Below are 26,551 nucleotides of genomic sequence, written 5' to 3' on the forward strand. Positions count from 1 at the left end.
TTTTTTTTTTTAGCTGTAGATGGACACAGTACCCTTATTTTATTTGTTTTTTAAGTGGTGCCGGGGATCGAACCCAGTGCCCCACACATGCTAGGCAAGCGCTCTACCACTGAGCCACAGCCCCGGCTGTGTTTTAGAATGGTCTGTCTTTCTGCCTTGCTAGAGCTTCTAGATTTGTGTAACCATGAGAGATGATTTTGAAGGATATACACCAAACCACTCAGGTTGAGAGGAGGAAAAGAGACGTTACTGTTTAACCCCTGCACTCTAAAAAAAGGAAAGAAAAGAAATACTAGTGGGATTATGGGTAATTTTTTATTTTGTAAAGAAAATTCCAACTTCTATTTTCTAAAGTCTTTAAAAACTAAGAATTCTATGGTAAGTCCCAAGTTGGCACATTCTGAAAAGATGTGCTAGACCATAGAGCTATGTGTTGGGCGTGCAAAGAGATTGTGACATGGGTTCATTAATGAAAGCCTTTTACCTACCTTCAGGAAATGGAAGACAGCCAGAAACATCCCTTGGGAGGTTTAAGAAACCAAAGTCGGGGCTTCTTTTTAGGGAGTGGCCTTGGTGCTATTTTAACCAGCCCCACCCCATCCTGCCAAGAGACTTACCCTCTCATCTTAAATCAAAAAAAGGGGTTTCACAAAGTCATTTGGAGGTCTTGACCTGTATCTCTTGGAGGTGGGGGATCATAGCACTGGTGACTGATTGTCACCAGAGAAGCCTATAGGTGAGAGACTGGAATAGGATAAAGAAAGAGGACTCATTGGCAGAGAGCCACCCTTTTGCTGAGGGGTGGTCCACAGAAGGAGGCTATCTGCTCACAGGCAATGCTAAAAGGGATACCACCCAAGATAACCACCAGCAGGGAGAAGTGACCTGGCAGAAGGTCAGGATAGCCAGGGCCCTGGTAGAAGAAGTTGCAAGGTATAAATGTCACACCATACAACAGCTGAATTTATCACATAAGTGTGGGCTATCTGCCCCTAGTCCTTCCCCCAAGGACCTTGCTAGGGAAACAGCAGCTAGTGGGAGAATAAAAAGAGAGAAAAAACAGACCATGTCCTTCTTCTTTACTAGAAGCTTCCAAGACTGAAGTGAGCCTGGCCAGAGTGTGGAGAAGAGTTTTAAAATTGAAGGATTAACACTAGACTTGACATAACTTTGACCATCCTAGGTCAAGAGCATGCTTATGATCAAAAGGACTCAGAGAAGCTGAGGATTTCGCTTCAGAATGGGTTCTCTTGAGTAGCAGGAGAAAGAATTTAAGAAGTCCCTTCTTCCCAGAGTCATAATGTGTCCAATACATTAAATAAACCTTATACTTTTTTGCACTTTTCTGATCTTCAAAATCTTACTTGGAACATATACTGTTTGTTATTATTATTTTAAAGATATGTTCTGGATTCACCAAGTAGGCTTAGAAATGCATTTTTAATAGAAACATTGCTCACTGCTCCCCCTTTTTAATGTTTTATTTTTTAGTTGTAGATAGACACAATATCTTTATTTTATTTTTATGTGGTATTGAGGATCAAACCCAGAGCCTCACATGCGCTCTACCGCTAAGCCACAACCCCAGCCCATGTTTGTTATTATTTAAATACTCATCTAATTATATCATTTCTGATGCCTTTGTGCTGGGATCAAAACTAAAACTTGCACATTATCAAAACTAACCTGAAACATGGCTTGCTTGGCTTGTCATGACCTAGCCACCACCTGCCCCTTCTCTCCCAGCCCCACCTCAGCCACGTCCCTCCTGCAGTCCAGCCATGTGGTCATAAAGGTTCCAAATGCATCTGTTTCCTGTGTCCCAGCTCAGATTATCCTTTGGCTTGGAATGTCTGAGTCTCCCTCACCCTCACCACTGTCTGAAGGGCCAACTCTGTCCTGTCCAACCTCAGGCTCAGGCACTACCTCTGCAGACCAAGCCTCAGTCAGGGAGTTCCGTTAGGTGAGAGGTTGAGCTTCCCAGTTGGTACCTCCAGTGCCTGTAACCAGATAACACCTAGACACTGTTTACAACCCTGTGAACAAGCCAGCACTCAGAGGTTGGTTGGTGCTCCGTCACTGGTTAGTATGCAAGGTAAGTCAGCCAGCCCCAGAAGCTGTTTGTTGTTTATTATCTGACTGAAGATCATCAAAGGAGTTAAGTTCTTCCCACCTTGCTTGAAGGAAGAGAATGGAAGGCTTTGGAAGGAAGAAGACTCCCCAGAATTGCTGGAGGGTATCTTCTGCCTGAGTCCAAGCCTGACCACTGATCTGCCCACTTTTACTTGAACTAGACCTTGAAATCTGAAAGGTTTTTTCCTTGGTGCATATTGCTGCTCTGTTCTAATTTGGTCTCAGTAAAACTGCTCTTTAAGTTTTCCACTTTTCACTCAAAACCTGCTTGTCCACTTAGAGAATTTGACCATAGAAATGGGGACCCCATGGAATCTCATACAGTTTTGATAACAGATAATTTTGCTTAGAAGATCATGCCACACCTGTATTACTCTCTCTCTCTTTCTGCACTTCAGTCTAATAAAACACATTAGTGTTTCTTTGTTTTTGCTTTATGCATTTTGTTTGCCAGAGAACCATTACTTTCTTATTAAATAGAAGGTTGTTACTTAGTCAGAATCCTCTGCTGATGTTGTATGCTTTAGTTCTAACTTGATGTAGGTCTGCTTCTTGGTAGCCTGTTAATTTGAATAGGTAGTTATGGATTCCTCCGATTCTCAGATGAGGAGTGTTATAATACTTCATATTTGTGAACTGTTTAAAGATTTACAAATATTCTGGAGTTTAAAAATGCATTATATCACCAGAATTTCACAAAAACCTATAAAGAAAGCGCCATTATCATTTTAAAGATTTTATAGATGAAGAAAGCAAAAACCAGTAAGGTCACAGAGTTTGTCTGAAATTGCAGAGTTAATTAGTGCCAGGTCCAGGTCTGACTGTGCTGACTCTGCTAACACCATAACTTTCTCTATCTTGGTTAGTACATGTCAATATGATAAGGTCATAAATAACTGACTGTATAGTTTCCTGTGGTTAAAAGTTCAGAGTAAAATCAACATTGACTGTATCTCCAGGATAAATGTTTCAAAACCCTTCCAGGAGGCAGTTAGGTCTATGTGAAATGTCCAAGAGAGTAAAAATCATGTCAAAAGGGGCTGGGGTTGTGGCTCAGTGGTGGAGTGCTTGCCTAGCATGCTTGAGGCACTGAGTTCGATCCTCAGCACCACATAAATGTAAAATAAAAATATTGTGTCCACTTAAAACTAAAAAAAATATTTAAAAAGGTGTAAAATTTTTAAAAAAAGTCATATCAAGAATTGAGTTCAATTCCAGCAGCTCCAGAGGCTGAGGCACAAGTATCACAAGTTCAAAGTCAGCCTCTAATTTAGTGAGGCCATAAGTAACTCAGGGAGACCCTGTCTCTAAATAAAATATGAATAGGGGCTGGGGATATGGCTCAGTGGTAAAGTGTCCTTGGATTCAATCCCTGATACTGAAAAAAAAAAAAGGAATTCATTTAATGTGCTGGGCACAGGGGCACATAATACCACACATACCCATAATCCCGGCAACTATGGAGGCTGAGGCCAGGAAAATTGCAAGTTCAAGACCAGTCTGCAAAGTTTAGTATGACCCTGTCTCAAAAAGTAAATAAATGAGTAAAAAAGACTGGGGATGTTGCTCATTGATAGAGTGCCCCTAGGTTCAATCCCCAGTACGAAAGAAAGAAAGAAAGAAAGAAAGAAAGAAAGAAAGAAAGAAAGAAAGAGAGAGAGAGAAAAAGAGAGAGAGGGAGGGAGGGAGGGAGGAAGGAAGGAAGGAAGGAAGGGGAAAGGAAAGAAATAGGATTTGCTTAATTTATTTTTCTTGAAGCCTGCAGAGTGGTTCAAATCATTTTGTGATAAATTTAAAAGCATGCCCTGTATCTTTTATGAACAATCACATTTCCTTTCTTTTCCTTTGCAGCAGAACTTGGCCAATGGCTTATTGGAAAGAGAGTTCTACTTCCACAGAGGGCTACTTCTAGCCCGTCCCTTCAGATAAATTTACAGGACAAAGTTGGGAAAGATTTTTATGATGGAAAATTCAACATTAATTCATTTACTCTAGTTATGCATTCTTGTTTTTATTTAAAGATCAAATACATTTACTCTAAATAAATGGAACAACAAATACAGTGTGTCAAATAAAATAGGATTCAAGTCCCTGTTTGGACAATTTCTTGCAATGACCTTGGGCTAGTTTCCTAAGACCCTTCCTCAGTTTCCTCATCTGACAAACACTTAAAAGGGTTATGAAAATTTTGTACTGCCAGCATCTCCACACACATACCCCCACCCGGTTTCCAGCTGGGACTGTTTCTCCCCTATTCTCTATCCCTCTGGTCTGGTTGGGGCTTCATCACCTTAATTCAGGAATGCAGAGCATGACCCTTAAAGCCCCTGGCCACGAGGCCAATTCAGAGCTGAGCCCGTGACCCTGTCTAATTAGAGGGCATCTGAGCACTCAGGAGGAAATCGAGTGCTGCCCCTAGTGCTGCTCTCTTTTTCCTGCTGAAACAGAGACACTGGAAGACTGTCTGGCAGCTCCAGCCACCTGCCCCCATAGGGAACCTGAGAACAAAGCCAACACACAAAGGAAGGTGGAGCCTGGCCAGGAGACAGAGGCTGACAAGGTTTTGATGACATTGTTTAGGTTCAGTCATGTCTGAAGCCAGACCTGCACGGACTTCCTAATATTTTTAAGGCAAAGCTCTTTTATTTCAATTTAGAGAAACCATCAGCTTTTTCTCCACATTTGGAAGGCATTCTAGTCAAGAAGGCAGTGGCGGAGGGCATGGCCACCATTGGTTGCTTTCTCTTCTGGTGAAAAGCTGCCTTGCCCTCCTCAGAGTTGCCCACAGGGGTGGGAGCATGCAGATGATGCAGCTGCTGGGGGCTCCCCATCACCAGTTGGTTCCCCCTGATCTCCAGCAACAGCCCCAGGTCTCCATCCAGTTGTGGGAGGTCAGGTACCTCCAGCCAAAGGGTAAGGTAAGGCTTCTCATGTCCTCCCTCAGCTGTCTGGGAGCCAGGGGCACACAGGCTCCCCAGCTCTTGGATCCTAGGGCTACTGGGAGCAGATGTTCTGCTGCAAGATGGAGCCTAGAAAAGGCTGATTTTTTCAACATGTGCTGTTCTGGATTCAGCTACAAGCTGTATTTGTCCACAAGGTCCTTCCTGGCATTGGTGACCAGGACTCCTGCAATAAATCACAGTTCTGCCATAAACATTGGCCTTTTGCATCCAGTTCAGCCTGTGACTCTCCCAGATACATGGGAATGCAAAACCAGCTTGGTCTTCCTCCAGCATTTGAAGCAGCTTGTCCTGGATCATGTCACTGAAGGAGGGGGTGGAGGGAGAGTGACAGATGTTAATAAAAGCCTTCCTTTCTGAAGAGTTGGTCTTTATGCAGAAACCAGGTTGGGGTTGGGTCTGTGTAGAGTCTGATCTGGTGGTCTAGGTGTGCTGGAGCTCCTTCGAAGGCTGTAGCAGCAGCTCTCTGAACCACGTTATGCCATCACCCATTGTCTCTTAGCTCTGGTGCCAGCAACTCTGAGGCCACCATGGCCTTCAACCAATCAAAAGTCCTGAGACAAGATGTCCAAATGTCACACTTCCACTGATACCTAACAACCACTGTTGACCACGTTACAGTGCCATCAAAGCTTGCCACACATTGGATCCAAATCCCCAGTAAATGTATTATGAACAAAATTCTGCACTTCTTCTTTCCAATAAAAAATGGGGCAGGAAGACACATCAATACGGTCACCCTTCTAAACCCAGAGCCCTTGTGATAGCAGGGCACTCTCATATCCAGTCTCCCCTGCCTCCTCATTTGAGTTTACGCGTTCTGAATTACATTTCCTTGTGCCACTGAGTTTCCCCATTTATTGTGAGCCAATAAATGCCCTTTGCATTCATGCCATTTTGATTCAGATCAGAGATTGCTATACACCTGAATATGAAGAATTAAAAGAAATTAATGTCTTATAAAGTACTTTGCAAAATACCTGGAAGATAGTAAGTGCTTCATAAAGGTCAACTTGATTGTACCATGGCAGAATTTAGTTCAGAAAAGAGAAGACTCTGTGCTTACCAGGGATGGTAGAGAGTCAGCCTTTTGGGTAGACTGAATCCCATGAAGTCTAATATCATAAAACCCAAGAAGGCTTTCCTACCTCTTCCCCAATACCCTTCTCTTCTTGGCACTGACAGTTCTAGATGTCAGATGTAGACATTGAAAATTTTAAGACCTTTAAGGAGAAGTTCTTATTTAGCCATAGTACCTGTGTGAATGGGCTCACTATTCCATTCCTGAAGGCAGATTAAGAGCAGTTTCTAGAGTAGTAAAGTCTACTCAGTCCCCTGAGAGTCAAAAAGAGACACTGTCACACCCAGAAGAGGCCATGGGACTGAATATCCAATAATCTTGCAAAATTTTGCTCTGGCTGTCCTTGCTAGGCACCCTCAAGAAGTTCCAATCTGAGTTTTAAAGGTCATGTAATATATAGATATTTTTTTAATTCAAAGAAGAATACTTGGTTAAAATGACCTGGCAAACCTCTGTAAAACAAGCAGTCTGCAACCCAGTACCCCTCTTCTGCCCTGGCAGCCCCCAGACCCTGCCGGCAGCTGTCAGAGTTCCAAGGGAACCAAGGACCACAGGGGCTGTAGCAGCCCAGTGGGAGGGACAAGGAAAGGCCACAGTGACAAGAGAATCAAACATTTTCTTCTGGCAGGCCTGTGCGAGGTGGATACATCAGTCACCTGTGATTCTTGGCCTGTGAAGGAGATGGCTGGAGACAAAGATTGGAGAAGCTGCCTGGATTGAGTGCAGAGTAAATATTTTAAAGTTCTGTCAGAACAAGGACGCACATGCCCCTGGGTAAGGACCTGAGTCATATTTCAAAGAAATTAGGCGGAGCTTCCTGGAAGCCCACAGTGTAAACAGCTACCGACATCCAGTTTCACCTTCGAGATTTTGATGTCTTCCTTCTCTCCTTCCTCCTTTCCTTCCTTTCTCCCCTCTTTCTTTCCTTTTCTTTTTCCTTTTTCTTTCCACTGACAGCCTTAGTCTTCTTTTAAGCAAACCCTTACAAGAAGCATACCCTTCTCTTCTTGGCACTGAGAGTTCTAGATGTCAGGAATAGTCATTGAAAAGTTTAAGACCTTTAAGGAAAAGTCTCTTATTTAGCCATGGTACTTGGGTGAATGGGCTCACTATTCCAATGGAGCACCTTCTTTTCCCACCCTCCACCAATCATGAGAGTTCCAGTCTGTTGATAAAAGTAGTTTCCACCTCAAAGTCCCATTCTGTGACTATGTAGACATTTTCTGCTGCTTCTCATTTGCTAGTCAATACCTGTCGGGCAGCAGGCAGTGGAATGCCAATGATTTGTACCATCTGCTTTGCTTAAATGGCTCTAAGCCATTGTCAACTTGGTCAGAGCACAGATCTTCAGAGAAAGGTAGACTGCTACTTCCTGAACCCGGAGACTTGTGAAAAAAAAATCTGTCAAAAGAATTTAGAGAGAATCATAGAGGGCATAAGCTTTTTGTACATCATTGTTATTGAAGGCTAAGTACCTGCACCACCTAAAATTATTTTGAATGTGCTTCCCACACTCTGAGATAAATTATATTCTAACATTTTATCATTTTCTACTTAATATCCTTGCTGCCTCCCCCCCAATACTGCTTCTATTTGAATACATTTTCTGTACACATCCCCCAATTAGTTTTATCCCCAATACAAATTAGCATTTCTAAGTATCCCTATCTCTATATAACATGCATAAAATAATTTGTCTGACAGCAAGAAAATGTATGCAAGATACCCAGCAGTGAAAGGGAATTATTTATCATAGATACCATGGGAAAGAATACTGAGACTAAACATCAAATTAGGGTATGTTAGCTTCCTCAAAATCACATCCCATAAAAAAACAGCTTCTTGATTAATTCATAAGCAACTTGATCCCAATATTTAGAAATATTTTTAAATACTAAGGAGCCTTTTAACTGGCTCCATGATGAAAGTAATGATTTTAGCTGAAGTGTAAGCAGTGGCTTATCTGAGGTCTCAAAATAGCAGCACACCTCAATGATGTAAAGATTCATTCACTAAATACTATAGTGTTCCAGGTGCCATATAGACTAGGTAAGGTCAAGGGTGACTGACCCTGATTTAAAGGATCAAGAAAGGTTTTACAAAGTTGGTTATACTTCAAGTCTGGTTCTCCAAGAAGAATGGGAGCTATAAGACTACAGGGAAGAAGTATATTCCAGGTTGGGAGAACAGCAAGTGAAAAATCACAGAAACCTGTTCTGGAAAATGTGATTGGTTCTGTATGACCAGAATCAAAAGGGACCATAAAGGAGAGGAGCAGAAAATTCAACTAAAGAGATAGATAGAGGTCAGCTCACGAGAGCCTTCCTAGGTTAGGCACATACCATAGGTTGCCATTCCTTTCGCCATTTCTCTTTCTTCAGGTCAGAACTTTGGTTTTGTTTGGGTGGTGGAACACCCAGGGGCACGGCATAAATCACAATTATCTTAATTCATTTTGTACTACTGTTATAGAATACCAGAGGCTGGGTAATGTATAAAGAAAAGAAATCTATTTCTCGGGCTGGGGTTGTGGCTCAGTGGTAGAGTACTCACCTTGTGTGTGTGAGACCCTCTGTTTGATCCTCAGCACCACATAAAAATAAATAAATAAATAAAGGTATTGTGTTCAACTACAACAACAACAACCAAATCTATTTCTCAGAGCTCCAGAGGTTTGAAAGTCTAAGATTAAAGGGCCAGCATCTGGTAAGGACCTTCTTGTTGGATCATTCCATGGTGGAAAGCTTAAGGGCATGGGGTTGGGGGACCAAACTCATCCCTTTGTAAACAACTCACTCCCAGAATAACAACATTAATCCATTCATGAGGGTGGTGCTCCTTGACCCAGATACCTACCTGCAATTAAGCTTCATCTCCCAACATGACTGCATTGGGGATCAAGATTCCAACCCGTGAATTTGGGGGGACACATTTAGACCATGGCACTAATCATAGTAGTTCCCTTTGCCTTTGGTAATAATGCTTGGTCTGGGGCTTGGTATGGAATTCAGTTCCGGCCAAAGAAATATGAGAATTCTGGTGGAGGACATCAAGAAATGACTTAAGAAAGACAGAAAGGGAAGTTCTCTGTTTTCTTCCTTTCCTTCCTTTGTGACTTGGGTGCTGTCATATAAGGGCATGATATCCAGAGTTGCAATGTGTGTGTGTGTGTGTGTGTAATTTTTAAAAATTTTTTTTGATGCCAGGGATTGAATTCGGGGGCAATTTTAATCACTGAAACACATCCCCCATCCTTTTTTATTTTGAGACAGTATCTTGCTAAGTTGCTGATGTGGATTTGAACTCATGATCCTCCTGTCTCAGCCTCCCGAGCCACTGAAATTACTGGCATGCACCACTGTGCTGTTTCAGTAGCCATATTTTGACAATAGCTGGAAGCCTAAGAATGAAAGAGAAGGGACAGAAAATGATGAGGTCTCCAGGGACAGCACAGAGTCTCCAGACTGTCCACCTTAGTTGGGTGTGCCATCAGATTTATCACACTGGCTGTCATGCCAAGGATAATATTTGTACACATGACTGAGGAGTTGGGCCTTAGCATGAAGAGGACTGAGAGCCTCAGGGAGGCTTAGGTAGGAGAATGAGCTGTCAAATTTGTGCTTAAAAACAGTCACACTGGCTGCCATGGGCTCAACGGACTGGCCAGGGGAAACCAAGGTGAAGAGACCAGTTATGAAGCCACTGAAAATCATCCAAGGGATTAGGTCTAACCTAGGCAAAGGCTGTACCAATAATTGGGGGTTGGGGTGGATAAAGCTGAAGACTATTAAATCAAAATAACCTACCTTGTGACTTTGTGCACGTGAGAGGTGGGGAAGATGGGAGAATCAAGCTTCTGGCTGGGTTGACAGGAGATCTGACAAAAGTTCTGGCTTTGCCAGGAGCTATTTGAGTGATCCTGGGCCAGTTTCCTCCTTTCAAGAGGGTTGCATTAAGTGACAGCGGCTCTCCTGACAGCTCCAGCTCCAGGAGTACTTTTTTTTCTGCTGTGAAGAGGAAAAAAGGTCAGGATGATCACTCTGGGCAGGAAAACAGCCCTCTTCCTTGACTGGAGCCTTGAATGTATTTGTGCAGAGCTGGGTGGTAGGCACCTTTGAGCTTTGGTCTGCTTTTTTCCCTTAAACTGGCAACAGTTCGAGAAGTGGGGCAGAAAGCTCAATGGTGCATGGGTGATGATCAGATATGTGAATTAAAACCAGCAAAGCCTCATTTCTCATGTACCCTCTGAGTTATTCTGTATTTTTGTTCTCATACACAGTCTTACTTGCATCCCCTTAGATTCACCACTAGGCATGGGTCTGCCAGCTGCAAAGGAACCCTGCTTCTTCCTCATAAGCAAAGAAAATAAATCAGGTAAAAGCGATGCTCTTACCCTGGGGGGAGGGGATGATGCAAACCAGGCAGAAAGCCCAGAGACTGTTGCCAGGTTACATGGATGCTGGGTGGCAGAGGTCACAGAACATGGCAAGGGTTTCACAAATGACTAATTAGTTTTGTTTTACTTGTCCTTATAGAAGGATTGCCTCAGGTGCATGGAGACTCACAACAGTTCAAATATTTAACCTCTCCTATTTCCACACCAGAGTTTACATCCATGTTTCTCACATGATCTCATCTGATGGGGGAGGGGAAGGCAGATACAAAGGTCCTTCCTTCTACTCAGGGCAACTCTGAAGGGCCATCCCAGCCCCAGAACTCCCCATGGGACCAGCCGGAGCCTCTGTTACAATTGCATCATAATTTAATACCTCTCGCCACCAACTGGGTTTCCCTCACAGCTTTAGAAGTGTTGTTTCTAATAGTGCTCCCCAATAAAATTTATCTGGGGCTGGGGATATGGCTCAGTGGAAGAGCACTTGTTTGGCATGCATGAAATCCTGAGTTCAACCCCCAGCACTGCAATACAATAAAATTCCCTCATGTGACAAAGACCAGGACTGGACAGTAAAGTAGTAAAAACAGATTTTATTTAGGAACTATTGTAAAAGGGTGGCGGGGGAACCTCAGTCTGCAGCTAGGCTCAATTCTGAATACAACAAGGACATTTGGGAATTTCTAGCCAAGGAGCAGGTTGAGGGTTCAGTGGATGGAAAACTACTGAGATGAAGAATCAGGGGGAAAGGAGATTCTAGCAAAACCAACTTGACAGGATTCTTGCTGAAAGCACACCAGGGCAAAGGTAGGGGATGAGGAATCTGATCAGATACCAAGAGTGGTGTGTCTCTCTACAGGAACTTAAAAGGATTTTTGTTTTTAGAGATGGGCAATGCAGGCTTAACAAGGTCCAAGCCTAGTCTAGCAGAGGGCTCAGAGGAGCCCGCCTGAATGTTGACCAGGAGAGTTTCTGTCTCCTAGGGGACCTGACCTATGACACCAGCGTAGAATCATAAGCTGACGGTTTTACTAGGCATACACATACAAACTTCTATCTGTTGTTACTGTCATAACTTTATTATATTTAAAAAGGTACTTTAATTCCTGTTGGGTGTGTGTGGTGGAGCTGAGGCAAGAGGATCAAAAGTTGGAGGCCAGCCTGGGCAACTCAGTGCGACTGTCAAAACAAAGAATAAGAATGGCTGGGGATGGGCTGGGGTCGTGGCTCAGTGGTAGAGCACTCACCTAGCACGTGTGAGGCTCTGGGCTCGATCCTCCCGTACTACATAAAAATAAAATAAAGGTGTTGTGTCCACCTACAACTAAAAAACATATATTTAAAAAGCAATGGCTGGGGATGTAGCTCAGTGATCAAGTGCCAAAAAGGGTTAAATTTCCAGAGCTGGAGGAAAAGAAAAAAAGGCAAAGCTTCCTTCATCAAAGATCTCATAAAAAGATGCTCCATGTCATTTATCAAGGAAATGAATATTAAAACCACACAAAATAATACTACACACATTAGGATGACAAAACAGCAAGCAAACAAAACCCTGATAGTACCAAGTGCTGACAGGGTGTGACTTGAACAGTCATGCTTTACTGATAGGAACAGAAAATGGTACAGCACTATTGTTTTTTGTTGTGGGTACTGAGGATTGAACCCAGGGGCACTTTACTACTGAGCCACATCCCCAGCTCTTTTTAAAATTTTTATTTGAGGTGGGGTCTCATTAAGTTGCTTAGGGCTTCACTAAATTGCTGAGGCTGGCTTTGAACTTGCCATCCTCTTGCCTCAGCCTCCCAAACCGCTGGAATTATAGGACGATGCCACTGAGCCCAGCGGTATGGCACTATTGGTAGTTCTGTATAGGGTTAAACATTGCGTTGCCATAAGACCCAGCAATCCTACTCCTCAGTATTTACCCAACATGGGTTCACACAAAGAACTGTACACAAGCATTTCTAACAGCTTGTTCATAATTGCCCAAACCTGAAAATAATCTAAATATCCAGTGGATGAATGCATAAACAAAATGGGGACCTACTACACAGTGGAATCCTACTCAGAAATTAAAAGGATGAACTAGTGAACCACACAAATGGATAAATCTCAAAATTATTATACCAGGTGAAGGAAGCCAGACTGAAAAGCCTTCATACTTTAGGACTCCCCTTACATGACATTCTAGAAAAACCCAAACCAAGGGACGAAAATTAGATCAATGTTTGCCAGAGGCTGAAGGAGGAATTAACTTCAAAGGGGCCACATGGAATTTAGGGTACTAGATATTGATTATGGTGGTGGTCACACAACCTGTATGCTTCTTAACACTTGTGGAACTATATGCATAGAAAGAGTGAATTTAGTATATTAAGTCTTACGTCAGTAACTTAACTTTAAAAATCCCTCTCTGCACTATACTTATTGATTCGTCCTTATTTGACATTTTGCTTTTGCCTTTGACTAGGGAAATACTTCATCACCTACAGCCCTGGCCTGTGGAAACGGAGGAGATGAGGGAGAACAGCAGTGGCTACAGGGAGAAAGAGGGTTTCACTAGCCAGGTGGAGCCTGAAGCGTGTGTTTGGACTGAAGAGAAACAGTTCTGAGAGGCCAAGGTTACTGGAGAAATCAGGGAGCCATTGATGGCGAATTAATCAGAATTCTGGTGGCAAACAACAGAAACCTGAATCATACACTCAATTGAAAAGGGAAGTTCTTTGCTCCCGTAATTGAAAATTCAAGGTTTTGTAAACAATATCTCGCCTCTCCTTAGCCCTGTTCTCAGGCAGGCTCACTGCAGACAGGATGACCAGGCTTACATTGGTCACATAGCTGGAATACCAAAGAAGACATTGGAACTAGCTTGTTGTCCTCCAGGGAAGAGATCCACCCTGGAACCAGACTCTGGCCTCCTTTGGGACCGGGGCTCACCTGTGCGAGGCACGGCAGTGTCACATTACTAGCAGCTCAAAGCAGATAGAAAGAGGAGGGAGGAGGGAGAAAATGATGGCGTGCCCCAAAGACAAAGAAAAAGTGATGGATATTTGTCCCAGAACCACATTTGGGTGGGAAAGAAATTCAAAAGGCATGAACTCATTCTGCTAGGGCATTCCTTCCATGATGGCTATTTTTTTCATCAACTGACTGGGCCAAAGGATGCCCAGATAGCTGGTAAAGTACTATTTCTGGGTACATCCGTGAGGGTGTTTCTGGAAGAGATCAGCATTTGATCGGTAGACTAAGTAAATAAGATAGTCCCTCGCCAGTGTAGGTGGACATCATCCAATCCATTAAGGTCTCAAGTAGAACAAAGAGACAGGGGAAGGATGACTTTTCTCTTTCTTCTTGAGCTGGGACATCCATGTTTGGCTCTTGGACATGAGCACTCCTGCTTCTCGGGTCTTTGGACTCTAGGATTTATACCAGAGGTTCCCCTAGTTGGCAGGCCTTCACACTTGGCCTGAATTACCCTTGGTTCTCCAGCTTGTGGGCAGTATATGGTGGGACTTCTCAGCCTTCAAAAATCACATAAGCCAATTCACATTATAGGTGCACTTATAATTATTTTTACATATAACCCATTGGTTATGTTTTTCTGGAGAATACCCAGTACACCTTCCTTTCTGACAGATGGGAATGAGGTCAGCATGGATACAATGTAGAAGGATCAGGAATTTTACTGGGAAGAGGGGAGTATGGCCATTCACAGTTGTCGGTCCCTATTGTCTCTAGTAAGTAAGAAGTAAATGGTGGGATAGAGGCAGGGGACTTAAAAAAGAGTGGCAGAAGGTTTAGAAGGGAGAGTTGGGGGGGGGTGGAAGAGGGGGACAAATAAAAGGATTGTCAACTAATGAGGTTGGAGACAAAAGCCATGGCTGCCCAAGACTCGGTTCAAATAGGTTCTCCATAAAATTATACCCCACTGGAAGGTATCTCACACCACTGCAAAATTCATGGCATTGGGGCCACTCCTGGTATCTCTTAACATGTTTACACAGCTCCGAGTATTTGTGGGCCATCTCAGTTAAGTTTCCAGGTTTGGCCACTGGCTTTGACCAGGAACTGATGATCTGAGGTTCTTGAGTTTTGGAAAGCAAGTAGTAAAAGTTGGGCTAGAGAGGGATTTATTCCAAAATGGACAGAATCTATTTAGTTTTTGAATTTAGGTGGCAAAAGTTCTGATAGTAAATTTGATTATTTGGGGTAACAGGCGTGGGTGGGTGGGTGCCATGTGCCTACGGACCTGCCACTGTGACTAATCCTCTTGAAGGTGCACCTCTTGTCTGACAGGTCCTCACGTGGTGCCCTCCACGTGCCGGGGGCTCGATATTTGCTGAGTGAATAAATAAAAACTTCCAGCCATCCCTTTCCCCACTTTTCTTTGTTCCTACTAAACGTCATAGTTCCATTAAGATAATTCAAGGTGAAACCGAAAGAATAACTTTAAAGAACTGCTCCTGTAATTGGGACCGCTTCCAAGTGCAATTATAATCACATGCCTTTTCTTTTTCTGACCCTCCTATCAAATGGATATCCTATCCATTTCAGGAGATGGATTCCACGGCGCGTATAAATATTCTGGCGTCTAGTCAAATGGACATTGCAGGAGCATGTAAAAAATGGCTTTGTTCTCCATACAAATGAATTCATGTAGACAGTTTCGATTTCTTACTACCTTTTGGGAGGGTGGCACAGTAGGGAACGTGAAGGTATCATTATTGTATGAAAACTGCTGAACAGGGAATACCTGCGTGGTAAACAACTCCTTAAACTGCTTTAGTACATCCGAGATAAGGGAGTCCATTGTTTATTGCACCTGAAACCTGTTTCCAATACAAGGATTATACACCCCTTGCTTAAGAAGGAACATAATAGCATGTAGCCTTGAACATACCCTCACAGCTCTGCGGCTTGTCCTTCATTTGTAACTGTATCCTAGACAAAGATGATTCTCCCTGACTCCAACAAAAAGATGCGAAGATTCTGATAATGACTGAAAAGTCTTAGTTTCTGCATGTTTATGTGTAAATGAGGCTGACACTAACACAGGGTGAATGTTTAATGCATATTCAATGCAAGAGTGGGTGAAAAAGAAACACAGACTCCGCCAGTAGGGATTAATGAAAACATTTTCCCAGAGGCAGGCAAAGAAACAATGTCTCAGGACTCCATATTTTATTTTATTTTATTTTTTTATTTTTTTTAAAGAGAGAGAGAGAGAGAGAGAGAGAGAGAGAGAGAGAGAGAGAGAGAGAGAGAGAGAATTTTATTTATTTTTTAGCTTTTTCGACGGACACAACATCTTTGTTTGTATGTGGTGCTGAGGATCGAACCCGGGCCACACGCATGCCAGGCGAACGCGCTACCACTTGAGCCACATCTCCAGCCCTTTTTAAAAAAATTTTTTTTTAATATTTATTTTTTAGTTTTCAGCAGACACAACATCTTTGTATGTGGTGCTGAGGATCAAACCCGGGCCGCACGCATGCCAGGCGAGCGCGCTACGGCTTGAGCCACATCCCCTCCATATTTTATAAGTGCCCTAAAATTGGGTTAATAAGATCAGGAATTTGGAGAAAAAGACAAAATGCACACTGCGGAAAATGCACTCGGGACAGAGGTTAGCAGAGTCCAAAGTGACACATTCATGTTTCAATTCAAAACAGCCATAAATGAATTTGTCTAACTAGGAGCATGCGAGAGGCAAGAACATTGGATTTAATATCTACTTGTGCTACTAACTAGCTTTATGGTTTTTGACACATCATGCCATTCTCCTGAGCCTGTTTCCCCCTTTATAAAATGAATACACCTCATAGGGCTTTACTGGAATTAAATACTTAAGGCTGGACGGGGCAGCATTACACTATAATCCCAGAGGCTTGTGAGGCTGGGGCAGGAGGATCACAAGTTCAAAGCCAGCCTCAGCAACTTAGTGAGGCCCTAAGCAACTCAGTGAGACCTTATTTCTAAATAAAATATTTTTTAAAAAGGGGCTAGGAATGTTGCTCAGTGGTTAAAGACACCTGGGTTCAGGGCTGGGGGCTGTAGCTCAGTGGTAGAGCACACATCTCACATGTGTGAGGTCCTGGGTTCGATCCTCAGCACCACATAAATAAAATAAAAAGGTATTGTGTCCACCTACAACTAAAAAAAATTTTTAAAAATAAATAAATAAAAGTAAATTAAATACTTAATATAGTTTGGGGTCCTAAATATACCCCAAAGGTCCATGTGTCATTGGTGTCATTGGCAATTGGTGAAAACTTTAAGAGGTGGGACCTGGTGAATGGTCTTCTATCACAGAAGGCATGTCCTCAAAGGAGACATGGTTAGAGCCCCTTCTCTCTCTTTGTCATCCCTGGCCATGAAGTTAATGACTTTGTTCCACTAAACACCCTTGCCATGACGTGCCATCATAGGCCCAAAGCAACAGGACCAGTCATGGATTGAACCTCCAAAACCGTGAGCCAAAATAAACCTTTCCTCTTTGTAAGTTGATTATCTAAGGTATTTTGGTTATAGCAACAGAAAGCTATCCACCAGAAAACTGGGATCAAAACTATGACTAAACTTCATGATGTGGAAGAGACTTTGGAACTGATGTTCAGGAAGTATTTGGAAAAGTTTTGGGGAGCAAATTAGAGAAAGCCAAAATGCTGTAAGTGGAGTTTAACAGGCAGTTCTGGTAAAGGCTCAGAAGACCATAATGCTGATATGTGGACAGTAAAGGCTGGGCTGATTGGGTTTCACTGGGAAATGAGGATTCTACTGGGAATTGGACTCAAGGTCACTTTGTTAAACTGAGGCAAAGAAGCTGGACGCACCGCATCCATCCCCTGAAATTTTGTGAGAGGTTGAGCTGACTACTCTACCTGGTGGAGGGAATTTCAAGGTGGCACAGTGAGAATCAGAAGCAAAGAGGAGCAGAGGGGAACTTGAGGAAAAACTTGAAGTTTCCTAAAAGAAGCAAGTTTAAGCTCTGCCCAAGGTGGGGACAGTTGCAGTTGTAATGCCCTTCAGAGAAGCCAAGTACTATTTTTTTTTTTTTTTTTTTTTTTTTTTTTTGTACCTGGGATTGAACTCAGGGGCGCTTAACCCCTAAGCCACATCCCAACTATTTTTATATTTTTATCTTGAGATAGGGCTTCGCTAAATTGCTTAGGGCCTTCCTAAATTAGCTCTGAACTTTGATCCTCCTGCCTCAGCTTCCCAAGCTGCTGGGATCATAGGCGTGGGCCACTGCCTCTGGCTGAAGCCAAATACTTTGCATTGGGATGATAAGAAAGAGGCCTTGAGCACTTTTTGGGAATCAGCAAGACCCCACCCATCACATTTTTCTACCCCCATTCCTTTCTGTAAGGGAACTTTTACCCTGTACTATTGAATGTTGGAAGTATGCAACTTTCTTTTTGATTTTTACAATAGTTCACAGCTCGGAGTTTGCCTGTGTCTAGAGGAGACTTTGGACTTGGACATTGGAGCAATTCTGGAACAGATAAGATTTGGGGGACTCTTGGAGATGAACTGAAGGTGTTTGGCATCGTGAGATGGACGTGAGCCTTTGGGGAAAGGGCAGAACACTATGCTGGAGTCCTAAATGTGCTCCAAAGGCCCATGTGTTAAAGGTCTATCCCCCGGCTTGGTGGTATTGGCAGGTGGTAGAAACTTTGAAAAGTGGGGCCCAGTGGAAGGTCTTCCAATCACCAGGGTCATACACTCAAAGGGGACAGTGGGGCCCCAGCTTTTCCCTTTCTCTCTTTATGGTTTCTGGCCATGAAGTGAATGACTTTGTTCTACCACATGCCCCTGCCATGATGTGCCATCAGAAACCCAAAGCAACAAGGCCAGTCATGGCTCCAAGACTGTGAGCCAAAATAAACCTTTTCTCTTTATAAGTTGGTTATCTCAGGTATTTTATTATAGAAACAGAAAGCTAATTAACACAATACTACATATAAGCACCTGTAAAGTTGAGCCTGGCATATTTATTCACTCAACAAATACTTAACTGCAAGGTACTAGGGAAAAGAATGCAAAAAAAAAAAAAAGACAAGATCTCATCTCTTGAAGAGCTTATAGATGAGTGAGAAAGACATACAAATAAATGAGTACTGATATACTTAGGGATGGGGTAAGAGGAAGAATGTCTAAATCAGATTGGGGAATCCAGGAAAACTCCCTTGTTGGGGAAGTACTTGAGCTGCGATTTGAAGAGGAGAACTACATAGAAAAATGGGAAGGTCGTTTCAGACCAAGCAGCAGCATGTGCAGAGGTAAAATGAGGTGAAACAGTAACCAGGGAACTCTGGGAGTCCACTGTGGCTGGAGCAAAGGTTGTGTGTGGAAGAGAGCGTCAGATGGGGCAAGCGAGGCAACAGAGGCCACATCTTGAAGCGCCTGGGGTGCTATGCTTAAAGGAAGTGAACCTGACCACATAAAGCATAGAAAAACAACTGGAGAGTTTTAAGGAGGGGTAGTTGAAATCAGGTTAATGTTTTAAAAGAACACTGTGATCCGAGGTGGAGAGAGCCTGCAGCAGGAAGTTCAGTTTAAGGGCCCTATCATAATCCAGAAAAGAGAAGCAGGAGAGTCCTAGCTCACATAATGGAAACAGGCAGAGGTGAGGATCTGAGAGCCGTTTGTGAGGCAGGACTAGCAGAGGGGGAGTTGAGGGCAAGCAGTGAAAGGAAAGAAGGTGTCTAAGATGATTCCCATCCAACTGGCTGGGTGAGTGCACTGGCTGGGGTGGAGATCACAGCAGGTCGGAGCTGGGATGGCAGTGTGTGCGTGTGTGGGCACCACGCTGCCATTTAGCCGGTCTCCTCGACTCTGAGTCATCTGGGTAGAGACATCCACGAAATGATTGAGCATGTGAATCTGGACTGAAAGCATGGCTAAGACTGTCCCTGTTCACATTGCCTTTTATTCTAGGGACAATTCCCACCTTGTTTAACTGAGTACGTGGCCACCTGGAATAAAAACTACATTTCCCAGTTGCTCTTGCAACTCATTATGGTCATCTGATTAAGACGAGTGGCCTAGACACTGACACCTAAGTGACGTGGTGTGCACCGAGATCTAAAGCCTTACTTAAGATTCAGCCCTGCACCCCTTCTTGTGCATTGTCCCTACATTTTGCTGCCTGGAAGACAGATGCTGCCACCTTGGACGGAAGGTTGAGACCATTTATATAAGAACCAGAGAGTAGGATCCTAGGCAGGGCCATTGCCTGGCACTAATCCAGAAGAGACCATTCTCAAAGAACATGTGACTAATACTTCCTGGAGTCACGTGGCACTCAGGCTTTTTTTTTTTTTTTCCCGAGAAAGATGATGATTCAAAACTTCCTTTTTTTGAAGCTTTTAGACCTCTGGTATTTTAGTTTTATCTCCCTTGCAGCAAAATCTCATCCTAAATCACATAGGGAGTCATCAACCACTGGAGGAAGCTAAAGCCACAGAAAAGGGTCAGGTCACCCAAGGACCCTGCAAAGCCAGTAAGGACAGACGATGACAGGCTGGAGGGCAGAGCTGGAAGTGTCCCTCTTACCCTCTCCAGCTCTTCTAAAAGGGGCCTTTACCATTCATTCTTCTCTTCCCCTCCCCCACCCCCATGACAATGTTCTGCCATCACGGTCTGTCACAGCCTTTCTCACTCTAACCGTGAAGAACCCCAGGTGGGTGCGGTTGGGTGTGGGCGGAGAAAAGCAACAGCAATGATTTTTTTAATGGTTTCATTGAGCTATAATTCACACACTATATAATTCACCCATCTGAAATGCACAACCCAATATCTTTCACTATTGTGGGGAATTATTCAGCAATCCCCACAATCTAATTTTAGAACATTTTCCCCCCGGTAAAAAGAAATGGTTCTCAATGTCCACTATAAGCAGTCAATCCCATTCCATGGCAATGATTTTTTTTTTAACTGTTGTCATTGCTGGTTCTTTTCAAATCTGAAGTAAACCAACTTCACTTCTCTGATTAATGCTGAAAGCATCCCCTAGGGAGTCTTTGAATTGAAGCAATAAGTTACTACAGTAGGACAATGACATTGTTTTCTTTTTAACTGTTTATTTAGAAATGATTTCAAACTTACAAAAATATTGCAAGAATACTGTATGCCCTTCACCCAGATTCCTCAAGTAAAAATCTTGTTACTGTGTATAAAGCACTAAAAAATTGTGCCACATTTGTCTTTTGTTCTCTGGAAATTTATATACATTATTTTTTTCTGAACAACTTAAGAGGAAGTTGCAAACATAATGACCCATTATCTTTTCATACTGTAGCATGCAGAACTGAAAAACAGGGACATTCTCCAACAGAAGTGTAACACAAACTTTGATACAATGTTAACATCTAATTAATAAACAACATTAAAATTTTTACCGTCTATCGGAATAGTTTCCTTCGTGGGTCCGGAATCCGGAATCCAATCCAGGTCACACAGTGCATTTGTTTGTCATGTCTCCTTGGTCTCATTTGATCATTTAATTTGGAACAGTTCCTCGGCCTTACTTGTCTTGACATTTTCCAAAAGTACAGCTAGTTATTCTGTAGAATATTACTCAGTTTGGATTCGTCTGATGGTTGCTTGTGATTAGGTTTAGGCCACACATTTTTGGCAAGAACACCACAGAGTGATGTTTTGTTCTTCTCTGCATAGCACGCATCATGTCGATTTGTACCATTACTGGTGGTGTTAAATTTGGTCACTTAGTTAAGATTATGTCTGCCAAGTTGGTCTAAAGAAAAGTTGAATATTGTCTTGTACTTATTAACAAGGAAATAATAACTGTGATTTAAATACCCTGTTTCTCATCAAACTCTCATCTGTTGACTTTGCATCTATTGGGAATTCTTGCCTAAATCAATTTTTATTATCATGGTGATTTTTCTAACTCCATCTTTCTTTCTGTACTCATTAGATGGTATTATACTGGGAGGTAGACTTTTCTCTTTTGGAAAAATTTATGCTACTTGGGACTCTTTTTATTTATAACACATTATAATACATTATTCTTTTTTCATATTTTTATTGGTATATTATAATTGTACATAATGGTGGAATTCATGGTTACATTCTTGTACATGCATGTAATATATTGTCTTGATATTTATTTTAACTCTTAATTGTCCTCAATTTGGCCTGTGGAAGCCACTTCAAGCTTTTCCCTGTGTCCTTTTGACCTGTTTGTATCATTGCAGAGCGGTACCTTACTTTCTGGAAAAACAAGATATTTGGGCTCATCTTGTACATTCCCTAATGCTGGCCTATCTATTAGGTTCCTGTGGCTACTGTAACCAATGACCACAGATCTGGGACTCCGGGAGTCTGTTCCTTGCCTCTTCCAGCTCAGGGTTATGGGTTTGTGGCTAAAACCCTCTAACCTCTTCTTCTGAGGTCACATCGCCTCCTCCTCTTCTGTCTATAATCTCTCTTGTTTCCATCTAGGGATCTTGGGCTCATTGTCTCTGTTCAGTAAAGACCTAAAGAGCAGGACACAGAGATAGCAAGCAAACAGCAGGCTCATTGCAAAAGCGACAGTAACAGACATCTTGGAAGAGAAGGGGCCCTGGAGCCAGGAGTCCAGTGGGGGAGTTCTGAGTTGATCTTTTTATGGTCTCCGGAATTGCCTCCTATCCTTATCCCCAGCCCACCCATCTATGCTCTCCTCACTATTGTTCACTGGTGTCTCCCGTGTCCATGTGTTCATTTTAGATTTCCACTGGATTCCCTGCTCAGGAGCATGCATATGAAAGTGTCGTCTGACTGGGTCCCTGACTTGTGTCCAGGAGCACTTTCATCAACCAGGAAGTTGCCCTAATAGAAGACTCTCGCCAGGCTCCTTTGGCTTGGACCTGCCCTTGACTTCCTACCACCTTGCCCTGGCCGCCTCTGCCCTTCTCCATCTCCCTCATTCTGTCTCTCTAAAGACATCTAGGACCCACCCAGAAAATCCAGGATAATTTCTTCATTATAAAACTCTTTATCACATTTGCAAAGACATTTTTCCAAATGAGGTGACACTTACACATTCCAGGCAGGGATCAGGATGTGGACATCTTTGAGTGGACCAGTTTTAAGCCTCCCACACCCTGGAATCAGTCTTTTCTTGAAGGAACCATTTTTCCTTTTAATGGAGAAGCATAGTTAGAAGGTGAGGTGTGAACCACAGGGATCCTCATTACTACTTTGGAGTCTTTACTTCCAGGCACTCTGGAAATAAATAGAGCCAGGAACTTAATGTACAGATATATACGTTCATGTATGTATCTAAATATATCCACACAGAATCTATGTAAATCTATGTTAATTAATTTGTCTATTGATTTACATTAAAACCCAGGAGTTCACACTAATACCTTCAATTCTAAACCAGCACTGTGGGGCTTATTTTAGACTTCCTGCTTTCTATGTTTGTAACTCAAATATAGATCTCTCCAGCAGCGAGAGACCTGGCTGCTGCTATGCTCAATACGTGTATGTATTTGCTCGGCTCCCCTGTAACCAATCTCCTGGCACTCCGACTGAAGCCACTCAGCCCCGCTGATGCCAACCACACTGACTACAGGTGACGAATCCCATCAGCCCTGTGGAAGAAGGGCAGATAGGTTGGTCTAGAAAAGAGGCACCATGCGATTTTATTAGAGAAGCAAAATTGTCTATGTTGAAGGCACACCTTTCTTCCATTGAGCTCAAAGAACCTGTTTGTGAGCTCACAGTTGTTATGCTCAGAGAGATGTCCTCAGAAATGAGAGAATGACTTTTATAATCCAACATCCTCAAGAGCTTCCATCACCAAGGCTTACATGGCAGTGAAAGGTTCAGAAGTCCCCGAAACAGCATCCGTGTTCACATTTCATGCTGCATTTTTTTTCATTCTTTAATAAAATGTGAATTGCTAGACATGCCGAATCTTAAATTGCTTATAGACATGAATTTTTTTTTCAGTTGAATGAACACCTTTATTCTTAAATCTCCTAGGAGATCGTAGGGGGAGCAAATTTAAAATCTACTCAGAGACAATAGCTGATGATTTTGTCCCTCACTAACTCCCTTTCTGATACTATCAGTAGGAGGAAGGGTGGAATTCAGCAGTGTCATTTAAATTATCCTAGACAAACACTGGATTTATATTTCTACTCTGTAATATCATTGTAATACCTAAAGTGGTTCTCCTATGGGAAAATAGAGATCAAGCAGTGGGGTGGCCACAGGGGGGAATTAGCAGATAAGAATGCATTTGGTTGACTCTCCCAGACACCATCCTTTTCCTTCTCTGGATAAAAAAAATAAAATTAAATGAAAAGTGGGGAGTAAGGATCTCTCTCTCAGCCATCGCCATCCCTGAGCTGCTTAAGCATTAGTAACATTCCAAAAATGCAACAGACTTTGTTTTTGCTGCAATCGCGTATGCCAGGCATCTGGGGTGAGATGAGGAAAATGGAAACCTGAAAGTCTCTGAAACTGTGGGGGAATCACGGTAGCTTCTGGGAGCAAGGCACTTTCCTGCGTCGATTACAAAGGTTGGAAAATCAGAGGGAGGACAAGGAAAAGGAAAAACTAGTTTCTCTGGCTACTACACATCACTGTTCTAAAAAGCAAGACCTACACTTGGACCCGAAGGCAGTGACAGACAGGTTTGCAATAACTAAGGGTCCTCATATGTGGTGTGACCAGGAAGCAGGAATTTCCCCAGTCCCACACCACTTATTTAAACAATTTAAGGAGTCGAATCCTCTCCAAAGTGGCCACCCAGCAAGCACAGTTCCAAGGACAGTGTGGTCCTGTGGAGCATTTTGGAAACATCTTTTGAAGTTAACTTCAGAGTCACTTAATGAACCGCAAAAAATTTTAGGCTGGTGACTATAGCAACAATTTTCCCCACCCCCAAACTGCCAGCTACTTATTATTCACTTTTACACTCCTAATTTGACTTTAAGAGACTTGTCTGTTTTTTTTTTTTTTAACCACTCTCAGAGATCTTTCAATGCTATTCAAAAGACATGTCATTAGTGACAGTTACAATATTAATAACTATTTACTGGGATACCTGGGATGTACAGACACTTGACATTCATTTTCTCTTATTCTTTTACTCATTTTACCAATGAAGAAACTGAGGCTCAGAAAGAGATTTTTCAAATGTGGCAACAGATAAAAAGTGACAAAACCTGATTTGTGGCAGGTCACCTGCCTCCAAAACTCATACTTTTTTCTTGTGCCACACTATGTAAGAACCCCACAACTTTTTTGAGCAATATGCCAGGATGCCCCAACATGGCCATTTCAAAGGCACAATGCTAATTCATTGCACAAATTTTTGTTTTGTTTAAAGTCAGCTTCATTATTCCATTGGTCACATCTCATATTTTATTTTGCAAAAGAAAATGTCTACAACTGAAAATGCTAACAGGAAATTACCCATAAGTGAACATGGAAAATGTTAATATTACCATTTAGAACAATGATTCTCAGGAACTGGAGGTGGGGGGTAGGAGTTGGGGCGTCCACACACACACTCCAGAATCTCAAGGGAGCTGGGTTGGAGGCCTGGCTTGAAGACAAAGTCGTGCTTTCTTTTTGTGCTTTTGTTCCCCCTGATATTTAATTTATATTGAATTTCAGAAAATGAGAGAACATGAGAGATTTTAAAATCTATCAAAGGACATAGGATTTTAAAAAGTTTGTAAAATACAAGACTGACATAATTCGCTTTGGTGTTGTACATATCTTTGCTTTGATACAAGAAAACTCTTGACAAATAAAAGCTAGAAATACTGAGGTTAAAAAAAAAAAACCTTCAATGTTTATTGTTCAACAACCCAGTGCAAATCCTCCTTATTTTGCCTCCTCTCAAAACAATTCTTATTGTTTGGAGAAGAGAGGTGGGGAGAGAAGCCACTGCCTCTGGGCACAGTTTGAAGATGCAGCATGAGGCTGCAGGAGCTGCGGATCCTGAAGCTGCTTTTGTCTTGACCAGGACCCTGGTGGTGAGATGCAGCTTGTGAATAGCCAGGATGCTTTCTGAGCTGATTGGTCACCACTATATACACAGTTGGGCGTAAGCAATAGCTCCATTTGCACTAGCCTATTGTTTGGTTAAAGAATTTGAGTCTGTGACCTTGTACCTTAAAAGTCTGGGCATTGCTTGGTGAATGCCACGTTTGAAAAGCACTTCAGTGCCGTCCCCATTCTGCTCAAGTACTTCCATCCCAGTGTTCCTCTGTATTCTTCTTTTTTCAATCATATGTGATGGTTGTAAGATTCACAGGCTCCAGGGACCACAGCTGTTTGATTTACTTGCGTACACTCAGCATATAGCTGGTGTATAAGACTCAGTGAAGAATCCAAAAGCTAATTCTGTATCCTGCAAGGGACTCTGAGAGTTCATTGTCCAAATCTCATCTGAGCCGTTGGGTTGAATTACAAGGGGAGCCCATTTTCAATGACGTCTGGGAGTGTGGGCCACGCCAGGCCCTTCTGATTGCCATTTGGAAAGCAAACCACTGCTAACCCCTTTCTACTGCCCATTAGCAGAGGCCGCCCCAGCATGCTGTAAGGACATAGGCACTTTGACACACACCAGCCTTGAAAGGCTCACCAATCCCTTCCCTGGAAATGCAAAATCTGTATTTTTACCCCCTCTGGCTAAACAAATGGGGATGGGCCCTCCTGGGGCAGAAACTGGGGAGAAGTGGAACCCTGGACAGCAGCCAGTGTCACCAGGACCCAACAGGAGGAGACCAGCTGCAAACTGGGAACTGATATGGTCTGCAGGGAAGAAGGGAATGCCAAAGCTGGAGAGAGGCTGGAACAGGAGGCAGCAGGGACAGAGCCAGGAGTCAGCAGGAGACAAGGTCCCGGATGGACAGGGACCTCTTCAGGTCAGTCCCATTTGTGCCACTGTCTTGACATGGAACAGGCGCTATAGTCGTATTTTCTGGATTGTAAAATGGCCCACCC

At 42.8% G+C, this 26,551-nt stretch overlaps 1 long non-coding RNA gene and 1 pseudogene across 2 annotated transcripts in view; one reads left to right on the forward strand and one right to left on the reverse strand.

Annotated features, from left to right (window-relative positions):
• Window positions 1-26,551, forward strand: part of LOC308650944 — a 902,096-nt gene that overhangs the window by 448,188 nt on the left and 427,357 nt on the right. The window lies entirely within an intron of this gene.
• LOC308652288 (PIH1 domain-containing protein 1-like) lies at window positions 4,776-5,625 on the reverse strand (annotated as a pseudogene). Its single transcript has one exon. The product of its transcript is annotated as a PIH1 domain-containing protein 1-like (transcript).

The sequence above is a fragment of the Spermophilus citellus genome (assembly GCF_964194105.1).
Source record: "Spermophilus citellus genome assembly, chromosome: 6".
Lineage (NCBI taxonomy): Eukaryota > Metazoa > Chordata > Mammalia > Rodentia > Sciuridae > Spermophilus > Spermophilus citellus.